Below are 19,956 nucleotides of genomic sequence, written 5' to 3' on the forward strand. Positions count from 1 at the left end.
TTAAGAACTTGTTAGAATTTTTGTTTGTACATCCTTGGTTGCATATTCACAGATACTGAAGTGATATGACAGCGCCATTTCTGTTCGCTTTGACAGTTACTGTTTTGAGTGCTGAGAGAGAGTTAGAGTGACTCTCTGGTCATGTTTATAAGTCTGTCAGAAAATACAAATAATCTCTGCTTCTATTACCTTTTCCACACAAGGAATATTTAGCATCACAGCCTCCGAATGTTGGTGGCTTATTAAACCCCTTCCAAATGACATCGCCAACATCCTGGGGCTGTCCAGTAGGTGGCTTGCGATTTCACCATCTTTAAATCGGGGTGCGGTATATCCAGGAGTTGCCCTGCCCTCGCTGTTTGCTCACCTCAGGAGGTGGTGAGTTCTCAATCTTTGGGATTTTTTAAACAGAGGCTGGATAGCCATCTGACGGAGAGGCTGATTCTGTGAAGGCTCAAGGGGGTGGGAGGTTACAGTGGATGAGCGATAGGGTTGTCAGTGTCCTGCATAGTGCAGGGGGTTGGACTAGATGGCCCATGAAGTCCCTTCCAACTCTTATTATTGGAAGGGACTTCCAACTCTTATTATTCTATTACTAGATGTAAAGCCCACTGTATTTTTGAATACAATGGGCGCTAGCATGGGTGCTGGTGGGCCCGGGAGGCTCGCAGGGCTCCTCACGGGCCCCTCCGCTGCACCGTCCCCGCCACCCCCTATCCTCCCCCAAGGTCCCGGCTTCGGCAGCGGGAGAGGAGCAGGTCTTTGACACGGCGGCCCTGCTCCTTTCCTGGCGCCAAAGCCTCTTCCCCCGACCACCTCACCGTCGAGTCACCTTTTTCTCCTCCCACAATGCCCTTACTGTTTAATTTTTACCACTCCGCAGGAACGGTTTACAGATTCTATGATTCACCTCTCAATTTCCTGCCTCATGAGTGAGGGAGGTTCCCACCCCTGCAGTAGTTCAAATGCCATTAAGGTTCTCTCTAATGGTCCTAAGTAACCCCTTCTGGCCACATTGCCACTGTATCGCTACCCAAGTGGCTTCTTCCTCTTGTGTCACGTCCCCGTCCCTTCTGCTCCTCTTCTCCCCAACACCCCTCTGGTCCAGCCACCTGCCACTCAGCCCTTCCCCACTCACCTTGGACTTCTGCCCTCCCTCTCCCTCCCTGAGCACTTCTTAAGTGGGGGCACGGTCAATGGTGGCTTGAGCGACCAGCTGGGTTAAAATGGCTATACTGACATAAAGGTCTAACAAGCCTTCCACTGACAAATTAATTTGTTGCATCCTGCTTAAATGTTTTGTTAGAAAAGCTAGGTTCCTAGGGGCTGTCCTATCAACTTTTTAAGTCTAGGTTATGAGAAGGCCAAATAATTAATAAATAGAAGGAGAAAGGCAGCACGAACTCAATAAGATCTTGGATGTACTTTTTGAAAAAGGTCTTGATGCCATATTTAACCAATATAACAAATTCTGAATGTAGAAGACTGATCATTTACTTTTCTCCGCTATAACACTCTTCCATCTGCCTACTAGGAAGTAAAGTTTAAAGGGCAATAGAGGAACGCAAGTGTATTTGTAAAGCAGGACAAACTGAAACAACTGAGAATGTCCTTTTTGAGTATAACCTTTATAACAACATACATACAGAGTCATTGACATCAGTGCTTAGAGTGTCCCAGAGATGTCGGGGTGACAACACCTCAAACTAATATTGTCAGATACAAATAAAGAGTTAACAAAAACAGTTGCTAAGTATGCTTGGGTAGCTACTAAATAAGGAAGAAATGGTCCAATCCTACATATTTACTTATGACTCATATTGCATCCTTATATGCATCAGTCCTATCCATGTAACGTTTATATATTTTATAGCTGATTTATTTTAATTTGTACTTATATTTTTTATTGGATGGTCTATGAGAGTAAAACAAAAACCTGACTACCAATAATCTTAAATCTTATTCATAAACACTATAATTTGATATCCAACATCCTGGGCTGTAAAGACAACCCTTTAGAAATGCTAAGATGCTCTAGAAATATTGGGGATATAGTCACTCACTACCAACAAAAGACTTCATAGAAAGTAAGATTTCAGGGGCAATTTTGAGTGTGGTTGGTGCCAGGTATATGGACTAAGATGCCAAAAAGAGAGAGCAGGAGGCTACCCCATCCTTTCCATCTTAGGGTCCTTTCAACACTCTGGTGCACCTCTTGGTAGAAAGACGTCTCAAACTCAGACTTACAATATACTTCAAAAATTATTAAGAAGAGAGGATGCTAGGGATATGAAGAAAACCCATAACATTCAGTCAGTGAGCCACCCCCACCCACCCAAGATACATGAGAAAAAGATCACTTCTCTGTGATAATACAAAGAAAACTTGGTAACTACAACATGGAGCAGAGATACTGGCGGGCTGTGTTCCTGGCTTCCGTGGAGACCGCCTGGACTCTGCTGCATTCCAGAAGGCTAAGAGTGCTGGGAAAGATGGGGTCTCAATGCTATGGAAACAGTTTCCTTTTCTAACACCCACCCAATAGGCATCAGGTGTAAGTGCCGATCTTCCACTCCTTCACTGTCAGCAGTTTTTCTTTACAGGGGCCATCAATCAGCCTGAAAGAGCCCATCTCAGCAGGGAGACAATTCTTACACAACTTTCAGACTCCAGACTGCCCATTGCAGCTACTGTCGAGCCTTAAAGGAAGCTGAAACAAACCCCATTCCCCAACACACCTTTACCACGGGCTGATGGAAATGAAGATCTCTGGAATTATCCTGGACTCATCATTTAACATCTGGCCCTCTGGCCCGGCTTCAGTGGGATCCAGGTCTGGTGTGGTGCTGAGGCTGCTGGGGCCTGGAGGATCGGAGGCTGTGGGTATGTGGCTGGGGTCCCATTGTGGATCCCTTGAGCAGAGGTTGAGAGGAGGCAGCCGTGACAGGACAAGGGAGGCGGAAAATATCATAGTGTATCCTGTGTCCTGGGAGTCTTTGGATAGCACAACTGCCTCAGGCTACAGTGGAGCTGACGCTGATTCTTTGCAATGCCAGGTCTAATTTTATTCTAATTTTCTCATATTGTTATTTCCCCAACAATGCAGGGCTTTTATGCTTGCCAGGTTTAGCATCCTCCCATCAGCAGTTATGATGGGGAGATTTCAGAAGATTTATTACACATAGAAACACTGTCCATGTAAACAAGTTTCTATAGAAACCGTAAAAGGTAAAGGTATCCCCTGTGCAAGCACTGGGTCATGTCTGACACTTGGGGTGACTCCCTCCAGCATTTTCATGGCAGACTCAATACAGGGTGGCCTTGCCAGTGCCTTCCCCAGTCATTACCATACAGCACTTTTTTTTTGACTGCCCCATATACAATGCCCCATATACAAAGAGCCTCTTGTGGCGCAGAGTGGTAAGACAGCAGCCATGCAGTCTGAACCTCTGCCCATGAGGCTGGGAGTTCGATCCCAGCAGCCGGCTCAAGGTTGACTCAGCCTTCCATCCTTCCAAGGTCGGTAAAATGAGTACCCAGCTTGCTGCTGGGGGTTAAACGGTAATGACTGGGGAAGGCACTGGCAAACCACCCCGTATTGAGTCTGCCATGAAAACACTAGAGGGCGTCATCCCAAGGGTCAGATATGACCCTATGCTTGCACAGGGGATACCTTTACCTTTACCTATACAATGGTATTCGGGCTAAAGTTGTAGACTTACTTTTAGTTAAATGTATTGGCTACTCTGATAAATGCAAGGTATAGTTCCTTCTCTCCAATCAGGATCCAGATACAATTGGTAAAGTGGCTAAATTCTTACAAATGGCACTTAAGCTCTGTTAATTTAAGAACTAATTGATTGTATTCGGATTTGTCTTATTTTTATGCCAGTAGAGGTTGCTGTTGTTGTTGTTAATGCCAGGTCTACTAACAACAAATCCTTGAACTTGTGGGACTATTTAGCTAGTCACGAGGTAGACCTAGCATGTGTGACCAAGACCTGGGTGCGGGAGTGTGAAACTATCACCCTGAAAGATGTGGCCCCACCTGGGTTCTCAGTCCTTCATCAGTATCGGCACCATGGAGGGGAGGGGGGATGGTGATCCTTGTCCGGAAGGCTTACTCCTGCAGAAGTAAGCCATCAATCCTGGGGGTGGAATGTGTCAGCTTAGGGTGGGAGTTGGTCAAGAACCTGGCCATCTGGTTAGTGTACCCTTTGTCCACTGAACCACCTGATGCCTAGTTGGGCCTGCTGGAGGCAGCGGCCACCTGAGCACAGCAGTTACCCAGGCTTGTAATTATGGGTTATTTCAATGTCCATGTGGACTCACCATTACCCAGGACTTGCCTTGGAAACACTGGGGTTCTTGCAATTGGTTGTCGGCCCCATCCATCAGGCAGGCCATATCCTTGATCTGATCTTTGGCGCAGGAGTAGAAAGGGATCTGTTGGTGATTAATCTCATTCCATGGTCAGGCCACCCAGCCCGGCTGAGGGTACCAACCCCTTCCTGGTTGGGCGACAGGCATATTTTGTACTGCCTACGGAAACTTATAGAATCCAAGGGATTCCTGAATGCTCTGCAGGACCTGGTGCCCTTCAGTGACTCGTTGGAAGCCTTGGTGGAGGACTGGCATTCCCACCTAATGGCTGCTATTAACAAGATCGTACCTTAGCACTCTCTCCTCAAGCAGGTTCTATGGTATGCTCAGGAGCTTCGTGAGAGGAAGAGGGAAATGAGAAGCCTAGATGGAGTGTGAGGAAAAACTTACAAAATGAGGATGCTAGGGTCCTCACGAGATCATCTTGGACAGGCCATGTCCAGCCTATGATGAGGCAGCTGCACTGGTTGCTAATTAGCTTCCGGATCAAGTTCAAGATTTTGGTTCTTATCTTCAAGGCCATCCACGGCCTGGGCCCTGCATATTTGAGGGACCGCTTGTCTCCTTTTGCTGCCCGCAGGACTCTTTGCTCTGTGGGTATGAATCTGCTGGTTATTCCCAGTCTCCAGGAGGCAAATGTGGCCTCGACCCGGGCCAGGGATTTTTCTGTCCTGGCTCCAACCTGGGGGAATGAGCTCCTGGAAGAGCTGAGGGCCTTGACAGAGCTGTCAACCTTCTGCAGGGCCTGTAAGATGGAGCTCTGTCACCAAGCATTTGGTTGAGAACCGCCCAGGAAGATCAGGTATAGGCCCCTGTAAAGGCATTAGGCTTGGTCAGATGGACATGAGTGCCTCTCCTGGGGACGATGGTGGACTACTGGGGACCAGTGCAGTGTGGTGTCATCAGCTGTGAACGGGATGGGGGAAGTAGATTCATTTTGTCCACCATAAGGATTGTTGGTTTTGTTTCATATGCTTTTTATTGTAAACCGCCATGAGCCAGCCAAGTCTGGGAGTGGTGGTCAATACATTTGAGTAATAATAAATATATATAAGTAAATAAAGTTGCCAGATTGTATATGCAGGTATTTCCATCAGATCCCTTAAGATACAAATTGTGTGGGTTTCAATTCCACTATGGATTTGACTTGCTTTTTATAAATGTTCCTTTAAGAATGATTCAGCAACTTCAGTAATTTTTGTATTTAAATGCTGTTTCACTGTTGTGGACATATGGGAATCCTAGGCTGCGGCCATGTTTACTTGGTCCCCCAGTTCGCTACATATAATATTGAGCAAGATTCTATTGAAGAAGTATGTTAAGTTAGAAGACGAAGAGTTGGTGCTTATATGCTGCTTTACTCTACCTGAAGGAGTTTCAAAGCAGCTTACAGTCGCCTTCCCTTTCTTCTCTCCACAACAGACACCCTGTGAGGTGGGTGAGGCTGAGAGAGCCGTGATATTCCTGTTCGGTCAGAACAGCTTTATCAGCACTGTGGCGAGCCCAAGGTCACCCAGCTGGTTGTATGTGGGGGTGTGTAGAATTGAACCTGGCTCGCCAGATTAGAAGTCTGCACTCCTAACCACTACACCAAGCTAGCTCTGTTCCAATAACAAAATGATTTTGCTTCTGTACATGCACTACTTTTAGTTGTAATGTATGTGAACTTGTTCTGGTTTCTTGTAACTGGTTATCTTTATTTTTTTATAGATAGTTGGTCCAAAAAGATACTTGGCTATACAAATCATTTTGTAGAGTATTGGTTTGAGTAAGTAACCCATAATAATGACTATTAACAGTTTTTGTAATTTATCTTTATTTGCAATCCATATGTTATATTTTATCCATAGTTGTACCACTGAGAACTTCATTAAAAACACTTAATAACCGGTCTGTGTTTTGACATAACTCATGTGTTTGAATAAAGAAGAAAATATTTTTGACAAACTGTTGTAGCCTTTCTGTGAACTTCCAGGTGGTGCCTGGAGATCTCCTGGACTTTCACCTCAGGTCAGTCAATTGCTCAGCCTAACCTACTTTGCAGAGATCCTGTCAGGATAAAATTAGAATAATTATTTTCTTGATTTATTGCATGGCACAATTACACACAAGAACACACAAGTCCTATGACTTGCTTGACCTTGGCACACTATTTGCTAACCCAGCCAGTCCACACATTCACCCTTCCAAATGGAGGGTTTGATGATCCACTGCGAACCACTAGCTGGTGCTCATTGCATTTCAGTTATACAGCAAACATCTTGGCCTCAATAAATATGTCTACATGGGAGAGTAATGAGCAAAGAAAAATGAGTGGTAGAACAATCTCAGTAGGACTTCACAGAGCACTATACTGATCATACAGTTGTTGGAAATTGGCTTAATTCAGTATTGGAGACCAAGATCTCTCTTCCTTCTCTGTGTTCAAAAATGTTTGCTATATAATCTTTTACCTACAGTGGAACACAGGGGAAGCGGTATATAGATCGCCTTTCACATATGCTAAGGAATTGTGTTTTGACTAGAATTAAAGGTCTTTTTCACTCTCATTTCTATTAACTTGATATAAGTTGGGTCCAGAAGAGGAGGATTGTTTAGAAATATGCTCTTAGTATAAGCTTGAAGGATGAGTTTGACCTGGTGACCCTCCCATGTCAGAGGTGTGAGGTCAGGCCTCCAGGGCTGGTTGGAGACTTTGGGGGAGGATGAAAGGAGACCTAATGATGACTTCGAAGGAGTAATTATTGCCTTGGTCCAGGCCTCTGAGGTGGATGTATAAAATTGTGTACCTCTCTGTTCTGGTCACAGGTTTTATTAACATGTGTTTCCTGGCCAAACTGTGGCTATCCAGATGTCCATCATCTACAGATTCCATGAGCCCCTGCCAGCATGGGTTTGGCATGGTGCTGGCAGGGGCTCATGGGAATTATAGTCCATGGTCAGTTTGGCCACTTGAGGACACTTTAGTTTGGGCAGTAAAGAGTATTCAAAACCAGCTACCTTCTCTGCTGTATTTCCTTTAAAATAACAACTGCAGAGTGAATGACCTGTTTTCAGATAGGAAAACCAAGTGGCGTATAAATAATGTTTCCTTTCCCGTACAGCCCTGAGCCAAAGTGAGACTGTAAGAGCCTGCAACTTTGCACTGCCTTCACAGACAAAGACACACAATCTTTGTTTTGTCTGTCTGAGTCTTTGTATGAGCAAGAACGGAAGCCACAAAACCAAGCAACGGAATGAGCTGTCTATCAGCACTAAGGATCAGCACTGTGAAAGGGAAGAGGAGAGCAACCTGCGCAGAACACAGAACAGTACAAGACCAAACTATCTTTTGGGATTCTGGCGGACAGATCTGCTCGTGTGATGGAGAAGAGGTACACAGACTGATGTGGCAGACGAAACTTCATTAGTATGAAAGTTTAAAAATTAAACTGTAAGAGAGTTGATTTCTGATTGCCGCCAAGGACTACAAAGTCCTTGATTTCTGGAGAACCAAAGGTTGTAGTAAGTCTACTATTGACCTTCATAGTCCAGTGATCTCACTATAAAACAACTTATATTTATGTGTACTTTTATATGTTGTATACAGTCCTGCTGGGTTCTGCACTGTTACCCAGATATCACAAAGTTGCATTGCTCCCACGAAGATGCTAAATGACAGGATATTTGTCTCCTTTATCTTTTACAGTTATTTTCCCTCATGTCTTCCATCCCTGACTCATGTAGTTTAATGTTAACCGCCTTCCCATATTTTTGTTTGGTCTCCTTTTTCATGTTCCATGGGCTAATGCAGATGTCATTATCAGGCAAAATAGTGTATGTTTTTCTGAAACCTGTATATGCTTGCTTGCTTGCTTGCTTGCTTGCTTATATATTGATATATATTATATATTGCTGTGATGACTTGGGGCAGTGTACATGGAACCGCAGAACTAGTACATTTAAAAAATGTATAAAAATATAAACAGAGGGTGTAATAAACAAGAACAGGCAAACAGTAGTCAAAACCTGGGACTGCTGCCAACAGGAACTATTCCCTTCTCTCCTCCAGGTCAGTGGTCCCCAACCTTTTTTAGGCTGGGGACCGGCAGGGCATCGGGCCGCGGCCGCAGGGCCCGCGGCCGCGCGGGCCACGCCCACGCTTTAGGCCGCGCCTGCGAGCCGCACCCGGCCGCACCCACGGGCCGCGCCCGCGAGCCGCGCCTGGCCGCGCCTGCGGGCCGCACCCGCGGATCGGGCAGCGCCCTCGGGCCGCACCCGTGGATCGGGCCGCACCCGTGGGCCGCGCGGGCGCGGCCCGGCCCTGATTGTTTCTCCCCGCCCTCCCGCAGTAAGTAGCTTCCCGGGCCGCAAGCTTGCGGCCTGGGAAGTTTTTTACTGCGGGGGGGGGCGGGGAGAGGGAGCCGCGGCCCGGCGCCGGGCCGCGGCCCGCAGGTTGGGGACCACTGCTCCAGGTGACAACCTTTCTAGTATTTCAAGAGAGCCATCATGTCCCCTTGCAACCTCCTCTTTCTGGGCTGAACACTCCAAAGTTCCTCAGCTTTTCCTCATAGGGTTTGGTCCTCATGAGGAGTTGTCATCCAGCTGCTGAGGAAACACAGGGTAAATGCGGGTAATCAAACTTTCTCTGCCTCGTATGCTGCAGTGTGATCCCATGTGAATTAAATTTTCACAGGAAGGAATATGTCCAACACTCTGCAGAATCTAATATAAAATGCTATAAATGGAAAACGCAACCATGAAGAAACTAGAAAAGGATGGCACTCTCCACACGTTGGATAAAACACTTTCAAAATGCTTGGGCAGCTGGATTTTCCTGGCAAAACTGCCCCCCCCCACCAAGGAAACACCTATGGAGCATCAACAGTGATTTCATCCACTAAAGAATAAAACCCTCCTTAACTTCCAATGAATTGGGGTACGAGAGTTTAAATGTAACAGTGATTTATATATAAACTGAAGTGGCAAATTAATTAAATGATTTTAATGTGCTGAGCATACATTATCAATTGGCCTTACCTGCCCTGATCATCACAGATAAAGCAAGTTAAAGGAAAAAAGATTTATTGATTTATTATTTATAATAACTAGTAAGCAAGCCCGCTGCAGGGAAATGCAGCGGGCGCTAGGACTCACCGGCGGCAGGCTGGTCAGCGGTGGCGGCAGCAGGCAGGCAGGCTCCCTCGGGCGGCGGTCTGACGCGGCGAGAGGTGCTTTGCGCCTCTCGCCGCGTCAGACTGCCGGGGGTTCCCTCGGGCGGAGGGCTAACGCGGTGAGAGTCCGCCAGGCAGGGAACCCCTCGGCAGCCGCGCTTCAGGCTGGGAGCAGCTGCGCGTGGCTCGCAGTTGTTCAGGCTGGGAATCGCACCTGCCGATTGGTCCCTCCGATTGTCTGTCGTGAGGAAGGGTCCAACCCGGACCCTTCCTCATCACGGACAAATCCCACCTCAAGGGGGCTTAACGAATTATTTAGTCCGTGTTTAAAGATAATAATAATAAAGTGCATTACCCATTAAACCTTGGGTAACACACTCCTAAGGTGCTTTTACAACTGGATTTTCCTGTGCAGAATGGGAAAACCGAGTCCTACAGTGCATCTGAAGAGCATTATCCATTCTGCACAAATTGGGTACTGCACTCCCAATGTCCTTTCGCATAATCCAACGCGCGCAAAATGAGTCGAGATTCAAAACAAAACAATGTTGCGTTTTATTCCTCATAAACTGAAATCTGATTAGTGCCTCCTCTCCCCCCCCAATACCAGAGCGACACTTGTTGAAATCTCAGCAGGCAGCAACTCACGGGGAGCGCAAAGCTGCTCGTGCCCCCACGTTAGGGTTAATTCCGCGCACGTGCGCGCGGGAAAGGCCGGGGAGGGAGCGCGCGAGCCGGGCGCGGCGGATCTGGAGCCCAGCAGCAGCCGCAGCCTTCGCCTTTCCCCAGCGTCAGTGCGCGCGTGCCGGATGAGAGAACGGCCGGCAGAGCTCGGGACGCCCCTCCTGCTTCCTCCATAAGCCGAGCGCGACCGGCGGCTGCAGGGACTCCGCTCCACTTCCGGCGAAGGAGAGACGGGAGGGGGGAGGAGAGCGAGGCAGAACGCAGGAAACGTTTCTATAAATAGCCTCGTCTTCCGATTGGCTGCTGCGAGCCGGGGGGGGAGAGCGAGAGAGCGGTTTGTACCACGTGACTTTCCATCTGAAAACTCCAAGATGGCGGGTCCCGTCACTGGCTGAGTACGTTGGCGGCGCGCGCACCGCTGTGCTGGCGCCCCTGGCCTCCCCTCCCGGGTCTCCTCCAGGGTGGGTCGTTGAAGGAGCCTTCGTTGCTTCCGGCTCGCCGCCGAACTGTCGTCTCCGCTCTCGGACAGGTCAGTGCCCGGCGTGGCGGCTTCTCAGTGGGGGTCTCCTCACGGAGACCGTTATTATTCCGCAGTCGTTAGCGCCGCTTTTCTTTTAAAGGGAAACGGTGGCTCGCGGCGCCGGGCGGGTTTCTTCCTTCCCTTTTTTCTTTTTTTTCCTTCTCCCTCCGGTTTTTAAAGTCGGCGGAGAGGAGCCCTTTAAGGGAGGGGTAGCCGCTGGGGCGCGCGCGTGCGGCGCGCGTCTCTGAAGAAAAAAAAAAAGCCTGTTCTTTTGCTTCGAGAGATTGCGGGGGAGGAGACGGAGGTAGTGAGGGGGGGGGCGGGAGAGAGACACACACACACATAGAGCTGCGGGATGACAGACACCGTCCCGCACCAACCAGAGCCCGGTCTCTGCCTTGGCGGGTCCCCGCGAGCCGCTCGCGTGCCTCCCGGTTGGGAGCTGGCTGGGCGGGGCTTGGCCACGGGCGGGGTGGGGAGGGGGCGGAGCCTGGCCCTTCTTGTGAAGCGGGGAGGGCGGGGCCGCGGGCCCTTGATGGACACCTGCTCCAGCCGCTTCCTCAGTGGGCGTCGGGAGCCGCCCTTTCGGCGGACGAGGGGAGCGTGCGCCGAGGGGCCCCTCTGCTCTCGCCCCCCCTCCTCGCCCTTCGTGAATGAGGCGGAGGGGGCCAAGAGCCGCGCCCGTCTGTTCCCACCCTGAGCCCGCCCCCTCGTTGCTCGCCGCGCCACGAGCCCGAAAGGTGAGCTACGGATAACGGCGGGCGAGTGAGAGAGAGAGATGCTGCGAAGCGCGGAAACGCCCGTGGCGGAGTGGAGAGGAAGGAAGGAAAGGCTGGAGCAGTGTGGAGGGGTGGGTGAGTGGGAAATGGCGCTTCTCTCCTCTGGGCCCAGGCGCCTGTCAGTTCCTCGCAGTCGGTGCGGAGGGAGGAGTGGGAGAGGGCAGTCCGTTTCATTTTAGTCGGTTTCTATACTGATGCGGCCCACCCAGCCCTTTAATCTTCAATATGCTGCAGTTAGAATCTTGTGCCACTTTAAAGTTGATTGTGTGTGTGAATGGATGGATGGATGGATAGATAAATAGATTTATTTTGGTGCTTTAAGGTCTGCTTTCATTAGAAGTGGTCCTCTGATCCTGTAGGTTTGTAGAGTGTGTGCCTTAGGCCTGCCTCTAGGGCTTAAAACGGTTTTGGATCCTGGTGTTTATATGCTCTATTGCACTTCAGGCAACGGAACTGTTTGCCAGCAGAGAGTAAAACTGCATCTGACAGTGTGACTGTGGTCCATAAAAGTTTACATCTGTTAGTGTATTGGGCGTTGCAGGTGTATTTGCTAATGAACTTCTGCTTGTTATCATAGGAAGCTTATCTGTTCATTGGATCTGTGGTCCTACCTCCCCTCCCCGTGCGGTGGTTTTGATGAGCATATTGTGTGCATATCTGTATGCACAGAGGGAGGCTCTATGTAACCATAATACCGTGCAGTGAGTTTTTCAAGAAAAACCTCGTATATATATAAAGATCTTGTTGGTCCAATGAAATCATGCAGAATTTGATGTGAATTGAAGATGACTCTCCCTCCTGTTTGGCTGTTTGGCTGTTAAAGCGGATTCCACAACTGGACTGTGTTGCAGGTGCCAAAATAGTCTCCTTTTTTTCCTGCAACAAGTCAGTCTCTTCCAGTGCCATGAATATTGGCCAGCATACACTGACTTGGCTCAGGAATGTGAACACTGAGAAACCAAAGGGTACATTATGGGATCCAAGTTGATCAGAATAGTAATATTGAGAATTGAAAAATAAACACAAGAGATGCTTCTACAACCTGAGCCGTGTGGGGAAAGACATGTTCTAAATATGTATCTAAGAATTTTGTAGCCATGCCTTTTGTAAATTTGATTTTGTACAAATGTTGCTATAGTAACTTCTGACTAACTGGTTCAGTTATTTTGGCAAGTCAAAATCCACAAGTATGAAGTTTGTAGCTCATGATGAGCTTAGGCTGGTCAAAGACATGGACGTGTGTGGGTCACCCTCATGCATTCCATCAGTCATAGTAGGAGGATTGCTGTTAGTCTTTGCTCTCTAAGCAGACTAGGCTTTAGAATGCCTGAACCTTCATCCTCTGTTTGTTAAACCAGCTTGTGAGCTTTGGGGATTTTTTGTGTGTGCCTATTCTGTGTCTCTTGGGCTTTTAAATAGCTGTGAACATATTCCAGAGAGAGATGATTTCTCATTTTGGGCAAGACTGTTTGCTTGCTTGTACAGAATCTTTGTAGTCTATACTTCCTTCCACAGAAGATATATTGACTCTGGCTTCTCTGTTGCATTGTTGATTGAGAATGGCTGTCTTTAATGGTGATGCTGTTTTTTTAAGTATTTGGCATGCTTGGCAGTTTCCATTGTGGGAGTAGCAAGTGGTGTTGAAGTGAGATTCTTTTTTGAAATTTTTTAAATATAAATTTATTTCAGAAAAGGAAAGAAGTGCAAGGCACAGACTATAGAAAAGACTGTACATATTTCATTTACAGAACTACAGATATTAAACTGACATTTCACAATATATTTTATTTTTTCTTGTCTGTCTCTCCATTCTGGTTCAAGAACATTATAGAGGAGCCCGTAGGTTCACAGCATTGGTCCTAGTTCAGCATACTACTTCATATACTGCTTCAGTTGAGTAACACATGGGCAAGCAGTGGTGTGTTAGCAGAATGGGAGTAATATGCTTGCTCCATCTAGTCTATTTTCCAATAATACCCAAACTGTAATGTTCTGCATCGGAGAGCTAACAAGTTGATTTTGAGTAGAGACCAGTGTATAGTGCCTTACAGTATTCTAGTCTCAGGGTCACTGTGGGATGTATCCAGGTGCCCAAGTTGACTTTATCAAGGTAAGGGGCTGTTTTTTTTTTTTACATAGAACAAGTTGGAAGAAAGCCTTTTTTGCAACTGCAGTAACCTGTTTCTCCAGCAGAAATGTTGGATCCAGTATTAACAGTCAGCAAATCCAAGTTGAAAGTGGGTAGCATAATATCTTTCAAAGTTTCTGCTTTCCCAACCAGTATTACTCCTGTCTTTCCAGTGTTTAGTCTCCGTTTCTTCATTCTTAGCCTTCTAACCACAGCAGCCAGACTGTGGTATAGGACCTCTACTGCATCACTAAGATGGACAAGGTTATATATAGATGTGTGTAATTTGCTTATTGCTGAGAGCTGGTCCCCAAACTGCAAATGATTTAGCCTAAGAACTTTATATGATGATTGATTGAAGAGCATGGGGGATATGATTGTGCCCTGTGGGACCTCACAGGATAGATCTTGCACAATCTATGCTTATGGCCATCACAAGTGGAATTTTGGTTACTTGTTGTGTAAATAAGTATTTCTTTCTGTCCAGCTCGAACCTGTTTCCCTACAATTTTACGGAGTCTCCCCAAGTTCTTGTATTACGGACAATGGAGAAAAAGTTTCCTCTATCCAGTTTCCTCATATGCTGATTTTATACACCTCTATTCACTGCAAAGTCCAAGAGGAGCAGTACAAAAACCCCTGAATAAATATTTCCCCGTAGCTGTTTTTTTTTCTAGACTAAGTCCCAGATCCTTCAACTTTTTGTTATAAGGATGGTTCTCCAGGCTCCTAATACTTTTGCTCCCCACCTTGGCACATTTTTCTGCTTACCACTGTCAGGGAGGACACTTCCTTATTGAAATGCAGTGACCACAGCTGTGCACAGTACTTTGAATTGTTATCTTTAGCTGTGGCCTGGAAAGTTGTTGCTTGCTGGACTATTGTAACAAGAGTTGGAAGGTTGTTGACCCTGAGGTATTTTTTTCTCCTCAGACTTCATACTTTGCCACTGTTTGGAATAGCAGGAGGAGGGGAGTGGGTGTCAGGAGTACAGTCCATGTCCTCTAAGCTCAATCTCAGGGTTGGTAATAAAGCATCCATATTTTATAGAATCTTACAAACAGCTAATATGCTTTATTCCCATTTTGCTGATGTGAAAATGGGAAGTTTTGGGATCCCAGTTTTGGGAAGATAGTTTACATATGCCTACTTGAAGATGCCCTAATAATAAAGTTTCTTATTTAAAATAATTTATGCCATTTATTATCTGCTTTTTCACTTGAACTCAAGGTGAATTGCACAGAGTGAGTCAATACAATCAACAGGATGGGGTATTCAGTAAACAAATTAGTAGGATTAGGGTTGTAGATCTGATCAAAAATCCAAAACCAAAACTGAAGCCAAGCATAAGTCTTAACGTAATAGGAAGTTTGAATCCGGAGGTATCTTTTAAGACCAACAAAATTCAATTCTGGGGATAAGTTTTTGTGTACATGCGTACTTCATCAGATGCATTGAAACAGATTTCCTCAAGCCTTACATATATAGGTAAAACTGCGGGAGGAGTTAATTGTCTGGAAATACTAATTAGAGTCTAGATACATAAGTAATTTGGCAATAAGTATAACTGAAATTGAATTAAAGCAGTTGGTAAGACCTGTGAATAGCAGCAAATTAAAACACGAATACAAGAGTTAACAAACAGATTAAGTGAGTCCACTGGCACCTCCAAAACAGACAGAGTTCAATTCTGGGTTTAAACTAGGACTGAGAGGCTGTCTACTTGAATCAAGGACTGAGAGGGCTTAGCATGCATTCAGATACTTGATAAAAATCTGTTTCATGATGTTACATGAGGAGGAGAAGGGTTAATAAGAATCAAAATGAATAAGGTACCACAAAGTTTGGAATAACACAGTTGATAAGATCTGTCAGTCTGTGTATCCATTTAGCATTCCCTTCAGTGTGGCTATGTCCATCCATCATACACTGTCCCACTGGTAGCTTGATAGTGGTAGGGAGAGTGTCAGAATAGTGGGTGATCAGCCTGCCCTGAATGTTCTTGGGTGACCTTGGGCCACTCACATGATCTTGGCCTAACCTACCTCACCGTGTCAGTGGACAAAATAGAGAAGGGGGGTGGAATGACAGAAGCCACTTGGGGTTCCTTTGTGGAGAAAAGTAGGGTACAAATAGTAAAGAAAAGTAAAATGAAAAATGAAATAAATCTTGACCAGTTCCTTTGCTAGCATAATCTGAAAGGGGACAAATTTTGGCAAGGAATGAGTTGAGATTTATGCACTTTGAGGAGATGGTGTAGGCTTTCCCATTGTGTTCAGAGCAAGAGTTATCCTGTTTTGTCATCTTGATAATGCTCCTCACTGGTACATAGTTCATTTAATTTGGTTTACTTTTCATTCTGGAACCTCATTCTTTTAGAGGCATTGAAGTTTGCCGTTTTTAAAGTGGCAGGAGTGGCTCTAGATTCTAGAAAATGCTTTATAAATGTAGTTCTTTATTTTTGATCATAGTAAGTGGATTGTTTTGGATGACAAAATATAAACATAGCCTATGTACCAGAAACAAGGCATAAAAAAGAAATTAGTTTCTAAGTATTTATTAACAAATCAATGACAATTTTATACATGTTTACTCAAAAGTATAGTGTCTCTTGTGGGACAGAGTGGTAAGGCAGCAGACATGCAGTCTAAAACTCTGTCTATGAGGCTGAGAGTTCAATCCCAGCAGCTGGCTCAAGGTTGACTCAGCCTTCCATCCTTCCGAGGTGAGTAAAATGAGTACCCAGTTTGCTGGGGGGTAAATGATAATGATTGGGGAAGGCACCTTATTGAGTCTGCCATGAAAATTCTAGAAGGTGTCACCCCAAGGATCAGACATGACCCAGTGCTTGCACAGGGGATACCTTTACCTTTTACTCAAAAGTGAGTCTCATTGTGTTCAGTGTGGATTATTTCCAGATATCCTTATCCACAGTTCCTCTTAATATTTCTGAAGCTGGCCTTGGGGTGGAGCGAGTCCAGCTGTCCAAGATGGAATAGGGCCAGTCAGGATGCGGCCACCCTGATTGGCTCACCCTGAACAACTCCCACCCTCCCTTGACTGCTGCTCACCCCTCGCTTCAGAAGCAAGCCTGACTGCCCGAGCCGAAGGGCAGCTCTCCATTGGCATGCCTGGCAAGGGGGGGCCCTTTAGTGCCGAGGGGGGGGCCTCTCCGCTGCCCCATGGCCTGGGAGGGCATTCCCGGACCAAGGGGCAGCTCTCTGCCAGCGCGCCCGGCAGGGAGGGGCCTCTCTGCTGCCCCTTGGCCTGGGAGGGCCTGTTGCCGTGTCACTGATATGGCGAAAGGCCTTCCTGGCTCAAGGGGCAGCTCTCTGCTGGTGCGCCCAGCAGGAGGGCCCTCTTTGCTGCTCCTTGCCCTGAGAGGGCCTTTCGCCACATTGCTGACATGGCAAAAGGCCTTCCTGGGCCATGGGGTACCTCTCAGCTGGCGCGCCTGGTGGGGAGGGACCTCTCCGCTGCCCGTCATGCTCAAAGGCTGCTCTCCATCGGGGCAGCTCTCCAGGAGGCGAAGCCGTTGACAAGGTAAACCAGGGGTAGTCAAACTGCGGCCCTCCAGATGTCCATGGACATCTGGAGGGCCACAGTTTGACTACCCCTGAGGTAAGCTGTGGGGGGGGCTCCCCCCTTTACTTACCCTAACCCCTTTCAAAGCCTATTTTTTACAAATGGGTTTTGCAGCTAGTGTATCCATAAGATTGCAGTCTGAAATGGTTTTGCTTACACCATGTTTTTTTAAAAAAAGACATTGTGTTTGGGGTATATTTTGAACCCAAGTTAAATTATCTTGGGATAGAAAAAATTCTTGCAAAAATGGGTGTTGTGTCAGAAATAATTGTTTCAGAGTACTAAAACATCCAGCACTTAAAAGCGCACATGAACATAGTGACACAGTGTATTTCTTTTGTGTACATGTACCCCTCTTCCTTTGAGTATTGAATGAGTTACCTGTACAACTCTTCAAATCTTTCTTTTTAAAAAAAGGACACAAAACCTGATTTGAACCTAATACGTTAGAAAAATTAAATCTATGAATTTTTAAGGAAAACGCATATAATTCATTCATTTATTTTTATGGTCATAGACCACGTTATAAAAATTAGACACAATAAAACATGTATAATTATAATATCTAAAATGTTCGTGTCCTTAAGTATTTTCTGCCTTAAGAACATCTCTCTCTGTGTGGTGAGGTAAATATGCCCCAGGTTACCAGGGACGGTCATCAGGTTGTCATAAAAGGCTGTAGCTCTCCAGAACACTTAAAATCGTTTCCTGGGTCAGTATTTTTTTCTTGATAATCTTGTATGGTTAAATGGTAAAAAATACTCTAGTAGCAAAATGTTTAGACTTTTTGGGCTGTGTTGTACTCTGTTTTTTGTTTTTGTTTTTATAGAGTGAACTGTTAGTAGTAATTGGGTGTACTTCGTCACCTACACTTTAGAAAATGTTTTCAATGTCCTAAGAGGACAAAGTTGCATAGCCACTTTTCTGTGCATTCTGTACAGAAAAAGGCAACTGGGAAAGGAAATCTAGATGGCATTTTAAGATTTTTTTATGTTTAAAGAGTTGAGTATTCATGTTTTAGAATATATGCTGAATAAGTAGTGAAAGGTGTATCTTTTAGAGCAGTGGTTCTTAACCTGGGGGTTGGGACCCCTCAGCAACCAACCAGATAAGAGGCAATGCAAAACCTCAACCACAGACCACCTTCTTCAGAATCAGGCCATAGGGGGAGTTCCACCGTCTGACCAGGAAAGGAGGACTCTATTCCATCTTCACAGTCCTGAAACAAAATAGCGATTGGTGGGCCATTTTGGTCCTGAAGTGCCTGAATTGCTTGGTCAGGTACAAAAGGTTCTGGATAGGAACTTTAGGGTCCGTTGTTGAGACCATATAGGAAGGGGAGTTCCTGACTTCGCTAGATCTTCAGAAGGCATATTTGCATGTTTCCATCGGACCAGCTCACAGGAAGTTTCTTCACTTTTGCATAGAAAACCAACATTTTCAGTTTAAAGGGCTCTCCTTTGGCCTATCAGCAGCTCTTTGGGTTTTCTCAAAGGTCCTCATCAACCCTGTTGTCCTGAGGGAACAGAAAATATTCATCGTTTTTTTAGACAATTGGTTGATAAGGTCCCCATCCCTATCTCAAGCTCACATCAACACCAAGATGGTCATTGAGACTTGTCAGGAATTTGGATTCATTATAAACCTACAAACAAGTTCCTTGACTCCAACCCAATGTCTGGAGCACCTAGGGGTGTTTATAGACACAGGGAAAGGAATGTTGCTCATTGTTTATTATTTTTGATACTTCTTGGAGAACAGGTAAGGTGCCAGATGATTGGAGGCGGGTGAATGTTGTCCTCAGTGTCAGAAAAGGGAAAAAGGAGAATCTGGGTAACTACTAACCTGTCAGCTTGACATCTGTAGCTGGCAAAATTTTGGAACAAATCATCAAACATCCTAGAGCAGCTGGAACAGAGCTGTGATTTCTAAGACTCAACAGGTGTTTCGCAAGAACAAATCATGTCAGACTAACCTTATCTCTTTTTTCAAGAAAATAACTACCTTGCTGGATCAAGGGAATTCTGTAGACATAGTTTATCTGGATTTCAGTAAAGCTTTTGATAAGGTTCCTAATGATATTCTTATTGACAAGCTGATAAAATGCGGTATGGATCCTAATTGTCAGGTGGATCACTAATTGGTTGACAGATCGTACCCAGAGGGTACTTATTAATGGGTCAGCATCCACTATCTTATTGCACGCTTATGAGGGCCTATGAGATGGCAGTGAAAGCGGAAAAACGGGATTATTTTGCTATGGAAATTGCATCCACAAGGTCTTGCCCGGCCCAATATTTTAGGGTAGTTCGATCATTGAACGCCCTAGAGGATGGGCACCAAAACATGAGATTGGATTTTGGCTGTGAGGCATTAGTGAACTATTTTGCGGATAAAGTCTTGCTGCCTTTTCGGTCCTGGCCCCCACCTGGTGGAATGAGCTCCCGGAAGAGCTACAGGCCCTGCGGCATTTACCAGCTTTCCGTAGGGCCTGCAAAACGGGGCTCTTCCGCCAGGTTTATGGTTTAGGCCGGCACCTCGATAGTAGATCGGACCCCCCTCCTCAGGTTACTTGGTGGTGATTGTTTATTCTTCCCTTGGGATATGGGCTTGGCTGTGTAGTGCTGCTGCCACTTGGATTGGTTTGTGTTAGGTTGGGTTTGCTGGTTTTAGGTGGGATTTTATTGTATTAGGGGTTTTATGGGCGTTTTATTGAATGTGACC

The 19,956-nt window shown here is 46.0% G+C and overlaps 1 protein-coding gene across 5 annotated transcripts in view; it reads left to right on the top strand.

Moving 5' to 3' along the window:
- The first annotated feature begins 10,582 nt into the window (after window positions 1–10,582).
- HDAC4 (histone deacetylase 4) overlaps window positions 10,583–19,956 on the top strand; it is a 172,294-nt gene continuing 162,920 nt past the window's right edge. For 4 of the 5 annotated variants that reach the window (XM_077313311.1, XM_077313338.1, XM_077313330.1 and 1 more), the window contains exon 1: window positions 10,583–10,749. The gene's annotated coding sequence lies outside the window, so the exon portion shown is untranslated. Of the gene's footprint in view, window positions 10,750–11,310; window positions 11,481–19,956 lie in introns of those variants that run through there. The other variant, XM_077313319.1, reaches the window with a different exon arrangement.

The sequence above is a fragment of the Paroedura picta genome, chromosome 1 (assembly GCF_049243985.1).
Source record: "Paroedura picta isolate Pp20150507F chromosome 1, Ppicta_v3.0, whole genome shotgun sequence".
NCBI classification, from domain to species: domain Eukaryota; kingdom Metazoa; phylum Chordata; class Lepidosauria; order Squamata; family Gekkonidae; genus Paroedura; species Paroedura picta.